The sequence below is a fragment of the Chiloscyllium plagiosum genome, unplaced genomic scaffold (genome assembly GCF_004010195.1).
Source record: "Chiloscyllium plagiosum isolate BGI_BamShark_2017 unplaced genomic scaffold, ASM401019v2 scaf_7313, whole genome shotgun sequence".
NCBI lineage: Eukaryota > Metazoa > Chordata > Chondrichthyes > Orectolobiformes > Hemiscylliidae > Chiloscyllium > Chiloscyllium plagiosum.
The window spans coordinates 2,465-13,076 of record NW_025212208.1 but is presented as its reverse complement, the minus strand read 5'-3'; the positions used below and the strand labels follow the sequence as shown (position 1 = coordinate 13,076).

The window sequence follows — 10,612 nt, the reverse complement described above, 5'->3', positions numbered from 1 at the left end:
GCACATCTTTGGACTGTGGGAGGAAACCTGAGCACCCGGAGGAAACCCACGCAGACACGGGAAGAACGTGCAAACTCCACACAGTCGCCTGAGGCGGGAATTGAACCCGGGTCTCTGGCGCTGCGAGGCAACAGTGCTAACCACTGTGCCACCGTGCCGTTCTGCTTAACAAGAATATTGGAGATATCTTCCCACAAACAGATCAGACAAACCTTTCTCCTTTCACAGTTAAATGCCAATGATATTCAGATCCCGATGACTCCATTGACTGTAAAAACTTGCTTTTGAGATCCCAGCCTCAATTATTCTGATTTAATATCCTATGAAATGAATTCACAAAACAAAACTCACAGTCAGTACAGGAAGAATATAAAGACATACTTTTTTCTTGGTATGTGCTTGATGTGTAAATGCCTCTCTTCAAGTTGCACGCCTCCCCCCCCCCATCATAGGAAGGGGACATGCACATGCGCCTCACCTGTACCTTGCCCCAAATAAAGATGGCGGCAATATCCCAGGACCTTTCACTGTCTGAGGGCCGCAGCCACTTCCCATCTGCTGCAAACGCGGGACTAAGAGTTTCTAATTCAGACTTACGAACCACACAGAGTGTAATTAAAACTTCCCAGTCTAAAGTGACTCATTATCTCCCTGTCTCTGAGGCCACTCTCCCCTTCCCTGTTTGCGTCTCCCACATTCACCAACTGCCGAGTCACGTGGCACTGCATCGGCTGAGTTACTGGTGACGTGTCATCCCACTGGCCGCGCCCCTCATTCACTCCCATTGTTTGGATGACCAGCTGGTTCCACTTGGTCCACCAGTCCCACCACCTTTTCCTATTGGTCCGAAGCTGCCATCAATCAGCTGGACCCCATTGTGAGGTCGGTGGTGGTATCCTCCCCCTGTCTGAATCACACCCAGAAGGTGTATGGGTGGTGTCAATCAGGAACAACAAGCAGAAGGTGCTGGGAAAGCTCAGCAGGTCTGGCAGCATCTGGGAACAGAAATCTGTCCAGTGGCCCTTCCTCAGATCCGATGGGAGCTGGGAAAATTAGAATCTTGACAGCATGGAAACAGGTATTCGTCCCAAAATGTCCAAAGAGTCCCTCCGAAGGGTATCCCACCCAGACCCATTCCCCTACCCTACTACTATTTATTTCTCCTAACTAATGCACCTAATCTACACATCCCTGAATATTATGAGAAATTTAGCTTGGCCAATTCAACTAACCTGCAGATTTTTGTATTGCAGGAGATAGGGGTTACAGTGTAAATAACAGGGAGGGACAGAACCCAAAGAGAGACTGGAACATTTGGAAAGAAAAAGGAGTGGATTACGATCTGGCTGGGAGGGCACATAGCTGTTAATGGAGGGGACAGGAACCTGTATCTGGCAGCATCTCAGTGGAGGTGGCCGAAATGACAACTGATGATCTACGTTTTGCTGCAAAAACAGACCCCGAGCTTCCAACTGCCTGCCACTTTAAACACACGAGCCTGTTCCCTGGCCAACATCTCTATCTCATGCTTACTGCTGTGTCCCAGGAAGCCAGAACATACCAAATGGCCCCATATTTCGAGGACTGCAATTTCCCCTCCCATGTGGTCAATACCATCCAATGTATCTCCTCCACTTCCTGCACCTCTGCCTTTGAAACCCACATCTCCAACTGCAACAAGGAGAGAACCCCCCCTCCACCAAGTCCTTACCTTCCACCCAGATACAACACATCATCTTCTGTCATTTCCACCAGCTACAATCAGACTGCACCACCAGATTCTTCAGGGGTTTGACCGAATAAATACTGATGTGTCTGAGGGTAAATACTGGGGGGGGAGTCTGAAACCAGATTCTGAGCCAGTCACAGAATCAAGGGTTCTGCTCTGGGTTCGTCAAGTTTAAGGCAACACAGACACGGGTAAGGGGTTTCAGTAGCAATGGAGCCGGGATGAGGGGGAGATAAGCAACGGTTTAGAGATTGGAATTCCTGGTGTTTGGGATTGTGTAGATGTCTAATCAGAAGGTCAGCTTCGCGTCAGATATAACAGCAGTATTGTGAAGAGTCTAGTTCTGCTGCATAGTTCCCAGTGAGAGGGAGAGGCTCAGCAGTTAGGGAAAGGAATCTGTAAGGCAACGGGTTTAACCATGACAATGTTTCATTGGAGGAAACTGCACCTAATCGAGTAGTGGGAGCGTTGTAAGCAGTTTGGTAACTGAGTAACAGTGGAGTAATGGAGAGGGATGATGGGGAGGGAGAGCTGGGCATCGTCAGTGTACATGTGAAACCCAACATGGTAATTTTGCACAATGTCACCTCATGGCAGTATGTAGGTGAGATACAGGAGGGGCCAAGGATAGATCCACGAGGGACACCAAATGCAAGGAATTCAGAAAGGAAAGGGAGAGTGGAGATGGAGCAGGATTTTCCAACAACCGTGAGGTCAAATGTTAGTTTTTCACAGAATGGGAGAGAAGGACATAACCAGAAAAGACAGAACAAGAAACAATGTCTGTGAATCGGTGAGGGGGACTGATGAGGAGGAGGAGAAAAGAGAGTTGGAAAGTCTATGGTTTAGTGAGATTAGTGTAAAGGGTCAAGATGAGCTCTGATAAGGCTTGACATGAGGTGAGATTGGAGAAAGATGTCGGTTTGGACAAAAACCGGGAACACCACGTGAGGCAGTTTGGCTCCGTGGGCTAGTGGGAGGGAGAGAAGCAGCAGATCGGATTATCTCAGTCTTAGTGACAGAGAAACTCCATCTGCTCCAAACTCTTGTTGTTGGAGAGAAGGATGGAGGAGACAGGAGGATGGACAGTGTTTACAAAGAAACAAAACCTGGGTAAGTGATATTTAAAGTGAGTGAACAAACCTAATGTATTTAAATTTTATCCAAAATATTAAAACAAACGACTGAAGTCCTGGTTCGAATCCCAACTTGGCAGATGGTGGAATCGGAATTCAACAAAAAATAACTTGAATTAGGAATCTCCTGATCTCCATGGAATCATTGTCAATGGCGAAAAAAGTCCTGCCAATCTGACAGTGGCCCAGCATGCTACTCATTGAAATAATCACTGCAAAGTTTCAACAAACGAATGAAACTGGATGGACCACTCGGCATCTAACAAGGCACCAGAAAATACAATCACAGAATCAGCCCTCTCGATGGTGCAACGTCTTCCAGACTAACATCTGGATTTTGGTGCCAAAATGTGCAGGGCTGTCTCACAGACCAATCAAGGAACAGCCTGACATACTCATACTCATGAAATCAACCCTTACAGACAATGACCAGACACCACCATTACCATCCCAAGATAATGAGATTGTGGTGATAGAAAAGCGCAACAGGTCAGGCAGCATCCGAGGAGCAGGAGAATCGATGTTTGGAGCCGAAGCCCTTCATCAGCCTGACCTGCTGTGCTTTTCCAGCACCAGACCCTTGACTCTGATCTCCAGCATCTGCAGTCTTCACTTTCTCCTGAAATCTCTGGATATGTCCTGCCCCACCAGCAGGACAGACCAGGCAGAGGTCGTGGCATAGACAGGGAGGATTTGCCCTTGGAGTACTCAACATTGACTCCGGACACCAGGAAATCTCATGGCTCCTGCTGATTACCACGTACTGTCCTCCCTTGGCTGATGAATCACTTCTCCTTCATTTGAACAACATTTGAAGGAAGCACTGAGGCAATAAAATGGTGTCAAACGTACTCCGGGTCCAGGATTTCAATATCCACAATCGAGACTACCTCTGCAACAGAATTACTGACTGAGCTGGCCAGGTCCTGAAGGACATTGCTGCTCAACTGAGTCTGCAGCAGGTGGTGAAGGAACCAACAAGAGGGAAAAACATACTTGATCTCATTGTTATGAATTGACCAGCTGCAGATACATCTGTCCATGACAGTATCAGTACGAGCGACCATCACACATTCCTTTTGGAGACACAAGTCTTGGCTTAAAGTTGAGAAAAACCTCCATTGTGTTGAGTGACACTATCTCGGTTCTAAATGGGACAGACTTCGAAGAGATGTAGGATCTCAAACTGGGTATCTCTGAGGCGGTGTGGGACATCAACAGCAGCAGAACTGTACTCCAGCACAATCTGTAATCTCATGGGGTAGTAAATCCTGCTCTCACCCATCACAATGGACAGGAAAGGAGGGCATGCCATGAGCAGCACGAGGCATACCTAAAAATGAAGTGCCAACCTGGTGAAGCTACCAAACAGGACCTTCTGCATTTCAAACAGCATCAGCAGCAAGCAACAGAGTGAAACGATCCCACAACCAATGGATCAGATCAGAGTTCTGCCACATCCAGTTGTGAACGGTGATGGAGCTATCAAACAGAATTACCTGCATAATCAAACAGCATCAGCAGCATGCAACAGAGCTAAGTGATCCCACAACCAATGGAACAGATCGGAGCTCTGCCACATCCAGTTGTGAACGGTGATGGACAATTAAACAACAAGCTGGAGGAAGCATCACAGATATCCCCACCCTTACTGATGAAGGGGCCTCACACATCCATGCACCAGATAAGATGACAGCATTTGCAGCAGTCTGCAGCCAGAAGTGTAAAGTGGGATGATCCATCTCAACCTTCTCCAGTGGTTTCTAACATCACAGATGTGAGTTTGAAGCCAGTTCGGTTGAGTTTGAATAACATCAAGAAATGGTTAAGTAGTGCAAAGGCTACAGGCCCTGCGAACATTCTGGCAATAACACTGATAGATTGTGCTCCAGAACTTGCCACCCACTAAGTCACGTACCGCTCCAGCACTGGCATCTATCAACAATGTGAAACATTGCCCAGGCATGTTCAACACAAAAACCCCCAGGGCAATCCAACCCAGCCAATTTCCCTCTATCAGTCCACACTCGATCAGCAGTAAAGTGATGGAAAATGTCATCAATAGGGCTACCAAGCAGCAGCTGCTCAGTAACAGCCAGCTGAGCGACACTCATTTTAGGCTCCACCAGGGCCACTCAGCTCCCGATTGTGTTACCGCCTGATTCACAACCTGACAACTAACTGAATCCCAGAGGCGAAGTGAGGGTGACAGCCCAGTCCCACTCCAAGACCACTACTTCTAGCTGATTCCACCCTTGTCTCAGCTCATACACTTTCATCCATCTTGTGTTATCTCCAGACTTCATTATCCAAACATACTCCTGGCCAGCTTCCCACATTCAACCTCCCTGTAATCTCAAGAAAAACTAAATCTCTGCTGCCCAAGTACTCCCTCGTACCAAAACTTGTTGATCCATCAAAAAACTGCTATTCATAATCAACAACATAGAGCCACAGAGATGTAGAGCATGGAAACAGACCCTTCAATCCAACCCGTCCATGCTGACCAGATATACCAACTCAATCTAGTCTCATCTGCCAGCATCCAGCCCACACCCTTCAATTTAAAATTCTCACACTTGATTTAATTCCTGGTTGTGATCATCCCTAGCTCGCTGCATCTCACACATTGCATGGGATTTTGTACACTACATTAGTTTTAGCAAAACTAATGTAGTGTACAAAGTCCCATGCAAGGACTGCAAAAAACACTATGTAGGACAAACAGGAAGACAGCTAACGATCCGCATCCACGAACATCAACTAGCCACGAAACGACACGACCAACTATCCCTAGTAGCCACACACGCAGACGACAAGCAACATGAATTTGACTGGGACAACACTACCATTATAGGGCAAGTGAAACAAAGAACAGCCAGGGAATTCCTAGAAGCATGGCACTCATCCACAAGCTCAATCAACAAACACATCGACCTGGACCCAATATACCAACCACTACAGCGGACAGCTGAAACCGACAACCGGAAGCGGCAGAGACAGGCCACTATAAATGCCGGAGGAAACACGACAGAAGCGCTTCACAGGAGGCTCCCAAGCACTGAGGATGTCACCTAGACAGGGGACGAAACTTTTGCAACAAAAACTTCCAGCTCGGCGAACAGAAAAACAGAAACTAGTATAAATATCAGAGAATTCCAAACAGTGTGGAAGCAGGTCATTCAGCCCATCATATTAATACTGACACTTAGAGCCTCCTAACCTCCCCCTGTAACATTGCATTTCCGAGGGCCACCCGACCTACGCATCCCTGAACATTATGGGCAATTCAGCCTGGATAATTCAACCAGCCTGCACATTTCTGAACACTGTGGGCAATTCAGCCTGGATAATCCAACCTACCCTACACATCTTTGGACTGTGGAAGGAGACCAGAGGACCCAGACGAGATCCATGCAGAAAACCCCAATAAGGTGATCATCCCTTTCTTATTTCCCAGTTCCACCTAAATAACTTCATTGGGCATACTCCCAGGAATATCACCCTAAGCAAAATCATAATGCTATCCCGAATCAAAAATGCCACTCCCCCTCCTCTCTTTTCCCCCTTTCTATTCTTCCTAAAGCATCTATACCCTGGAACATTAAGCTGCCAGTCCTATCCATCCCTGAGTGATGCCTCTGTAATTGCTATAATATCCCAGTGCCATGTTCAAAACCATACCCTGAGCTCATCTGCCTTCCCTGTCAGGCCTCTTGCATTGAAGTAAATGCAGTGCAATTGCTCAGTCCAACTTCATTCAGCCCATAATATTAATACTGACCCTTGCCTGCCTTGTCTATTTGACTTCTGAACTGTACCAGCCTCAGACATACCTCTTTTCTCACTATCTTCTTGGGTTTACACCCACTCCCTCACTGGTTTAATGCCTCCCGAGAATCACTAGCAAGTCTCTCTGCCTAGATATTAGACACCTTCCAATTCAGGTACAATCCATCCTTCTTACGCAGGTCAACTCTACTCCAGAGGAGATCACATTGATCCAAAAAATATGAATCCTTTTCCCCTGCACCAGTTCCGTAGCGACTCATTGAGCACCTCCTGCTCTGTAATATGGACATTTTTCAAGATGTCACCATTTATTTCCCCACATTCTATATCTCCCATGTACTTCTTCATAGTAAACATGACGCAAAATACTTGTTTCCTATCTCGCCCATCGCCTGCAGCTCCACACAATGGCTGCCTTGCTGACCTTTGAGGGTCACCTCTCAGTCTTTGACTCTCCAGGGAAATTACCCCTAGCCTATTCAGCCTCACCCTGTAGCCCACATCCTCCAACCCGAGCAAAGTCTTTGTAAATCTTGTCTGAACTCTTTCAAGATTCAGAACATCCTTTCCAGAACACGGAATTTCGAACTTAAAACAGAATTCCTGAAATGGCTTAATCAATGTCCTGTCCAGGCAAAATTTGACATCCCAGCTTCTGTACTCAATGCATTGACCAATACATATAAGCATACCAAACACCACCTTCACTAGTCTGCCTACCTTCGACTCTACTTTCAAGGAACAATTAACCTATACTCCATAGTCTCTATGTTCAGCAACATTCCCAAGGACTTTACAATTCAGTGTATAGGTCCTGCCCTGACTTGCCTTTCCAAAGTCCAACCGCTTACATTTGTCTAATTTGAACCCAGTCTGCCATTCCTCGCCCCAATTGCCCATCTGATCAAGATCCTGTTGCATTCTGAACTAATCTTCTTCATTGTCCACGACACCTCCAATTTTGGTGTCTTCTGTAAACCTACTGACCATATCTCATATATTCACATCCAAGTCAATTATTTAAGGATGCAATATCCATTCCTGCAGCACACTGCTGCTCACAGGCCTCCAGTCCACAAAGCAACCCTCTTTCACCACCCTCTGCCAGTTTTGTATCCAAATGGCAAGTTCTCCCAACATTTCATGTTATCTAACCTTTCTAACCAGTCTGCTTTGTGGAACATCGTTCAGTGTTAATATAGACAACGTCCACAGTCTACCTTCAAAAAAACTCAATCAAGTTAGAGACAGAGAATTTCCCACATTCAAAGCCATGTTGACTATCTCTAATCATTCCTCATCTTTCCAAATACATGTAAATCCTGTCCCTCAGAATCCCTTCCAACAACTTGCCTACCACTGACTTCAGGCTCACTGTTCTCTTGTTCCCTGGCCTTTCCTTACCACCTTTTTAAATAACAGCACATGTCTTCCAGCACCTCACCTGTCACCAATGACAATATAAACATCTCAGGGAGGGGAACTGCCATCATTTTCTTAGCTTTCTACAAATGTCTGGGATACACCTTAACAGGTCCCAGGGATTAGTCCACCTTGTTACGATTTAAGACATCCAGTACTACCTCCACTGTATTATGACCAGGAGCTGGGCAGCAGTGGACAATTCATTTACAGAAAGGTCTGTGAACGTAATCATAAAATACTAAACATGGAAAAAATAAAGTCAGAGACTGAGGAAGCTGGATAATGAACAAGTGGACATCAAGGAGCTCACGGGCGAATCAGAGCAGTGTTCACTTTTATGATCCCACAGTCAGAGATGTCTCGCACCGAAACAGACTCTTCAATCCAACCCGTCTATGCCAAACAGATATTCTACCCTAATCTATTCCCATTTGCCAGCACTTGGCCGACATCCCTCTGAACCCTTCCTGTTCAAATGCCTTTGAAGTGTTACAATTTTTGTTGCCCTTTAGGCTCCTGTTGAATTTTCCCGTCACACCCTAAACCTTGAGTTCTGGGCTCCACCACCCCAGGGTAAACACTTTGTCTCCTTACGCTATCCATGTCCCTCACGATTATACAAACCTCTTCGACGTCACACCTCAGCATATGACACTGCAGGGAAAATGGCCCCAGCCTATTATGCCTCTCCCTGCAACTCAAATCCTCCAACCCTGGCAACATCCTTGAAAATCAATTTTCAAACCTTTCAAGTTTCAGTGCCTCCTTTTGATAAGAGTGAGACCAGAATTGCACACAATATTCCAAAAGTGGCCAAACCAATATTCTGTCCAACTCCTTTACTCAACGCTCTGACCAATAAAGAGAAGCATACCAAATGCCTTCTTCACTTTCCTATCTATTTGTGACTCTACTTTCAAGGAACTATGAACATGCACTCCAAGGTCTCTTTGTTCAGCAAGACTCTCCAAGACCTTACAATTCATTGTGTGAGTCTTGCTCTGATTTGCTTTTCTAAAATGCAGCACCTCACATTTATCTAAATTAAACCCTATCTGCCACTCCCCAGCCCATTGGCCCATCTGATCAATATCCCATTGTATACTGAGATAACCTTTATCACTGACCACAATACCAACAATTTTGGTGTCACCTGCAAACTTACTAACTGTACCGCCTCTATTCATATCCAAATCATTTAAATGAATGACGAAACAAATCCAGAGAAAAAAACAATCAATTTCTCTGGGTTTGAATGTGCTCTGTATAAATCGTGCCCTATGACTCTCTACCAGAGAAGATTGCACAGACACCCTTCTGAACTTTGCCCCCAACAAAGCTGGCGGCCGCACGTGTCCAGTGAATTGCTGCCCCGATTAAGATGGCGGCGCTTACTTGAGTCAATTGCTAAATGAGGCATTTTTCCGTTTACTGCAAAAAATGAGACTAAATTTCAAATCTGTATTTTCCAATGTGCACCAAATGTTTGCAAAATCTCTCAGCTCACACCGACACCATTTCCCTCCCGCTTCCTGTTGTTTATTCCTTTCCTTTCCGACAACTCTCCGCCCGCACATTCGCGCTGTCCGCGAGGATGATCACGTGGTATGGCGAAGTCTTGCCCCTCGCTCCCTGATTGGTCGGAGGGCCAACTGCCGAGCCATGTTCTCCAGCTCCGCCCCTGACATCAATCATCCGGGGAACATTGTTGGCTGGAGCATGCGCACTGCTTCGTGGCTTTTGTTGCTGTTCATAAGTTATAAGAGTAAGGGACAAAGTTAAAAACACACAACCACCTGCTGAATTCACCACAAAGGTATACAGGAAAGCCACTTACACAGACCAAGTCCTGAACTACGAAAGCAACCACCCTAACACATACAAAAGAAGTTGCATCAAGACACTATTCAAAAGAGCCACAACACGCTGCAGTACACCAGAACTGCAAAAAGTGGAAGCAGAACACCTATATACTGTATTCGCCAAAAACGGATACCCTCGCAATTTCATCAACAGATGCCTAAGGGAAAAGCAGCAGAACGAGGACATGCCACAACTCAAAGGACTAGCTACACTACCATATATCATGAGCATTTCCCAACTGAGAGCTATACTACTGCGACCACTAGGGCTCATAACAGCAGACAAACCAACAGCCACTCTCAGACAACAATTCACCAGAATGAAGGACCCGATACCCAGCATGAGCAAAACCAATGTAGTGTACAAAGTCCCATGCAAGGACTGCACAAAACACTACATAGGACAAACAAGAAGACAGCTAACGATCCGCATCCATGAACACCAACGAGCCACGAAAGGACATGACCTGCTATCCTTAGTAGCCGCACACGCAGATGACAAGCAACATGAATTCGACTGGGACAACACTACTATTATAGGACAAGCCAAACACAGAACAGCCAGGAAATTCCTAGAGGCATGGCACTCATGCACAGAATCAATCAATAAGCACATCGATTTGAACCCAATATACCGACCACTGCAACGGACAGCTGGAACTGACAAC

At 46.1% G+C, this 10,612-nt stretch overlaps 1 long non-coding RNA gene across 2 annotated transcripts in view; it reads right to left on the bottom strand.

Annotated features, from left to right (window-relative positions):
* Positions 1–2,956, bottom strand: part of LOC122547335 — a 4,590-nt gene extending 1,634 nt beyond the window's left edge. For both annotated transcript variants that reach the window (XR_006310973.1, XR_006310974.1), the window contains exons 1-2: positions 2,873–2,956; positions 213–320 (exon numbers count right to left, since the gene is read on the bottom strand). This is a non-coding gene — a long non-coding RNA (uncharacterized LOC122547335). The remainder of the gene's footprint in view (positions 1–212; positions 321–2,872) is intronic.
* Between the last annotated feature and the right edge of the window lie 7,656 nt (positions 2,957–10,612).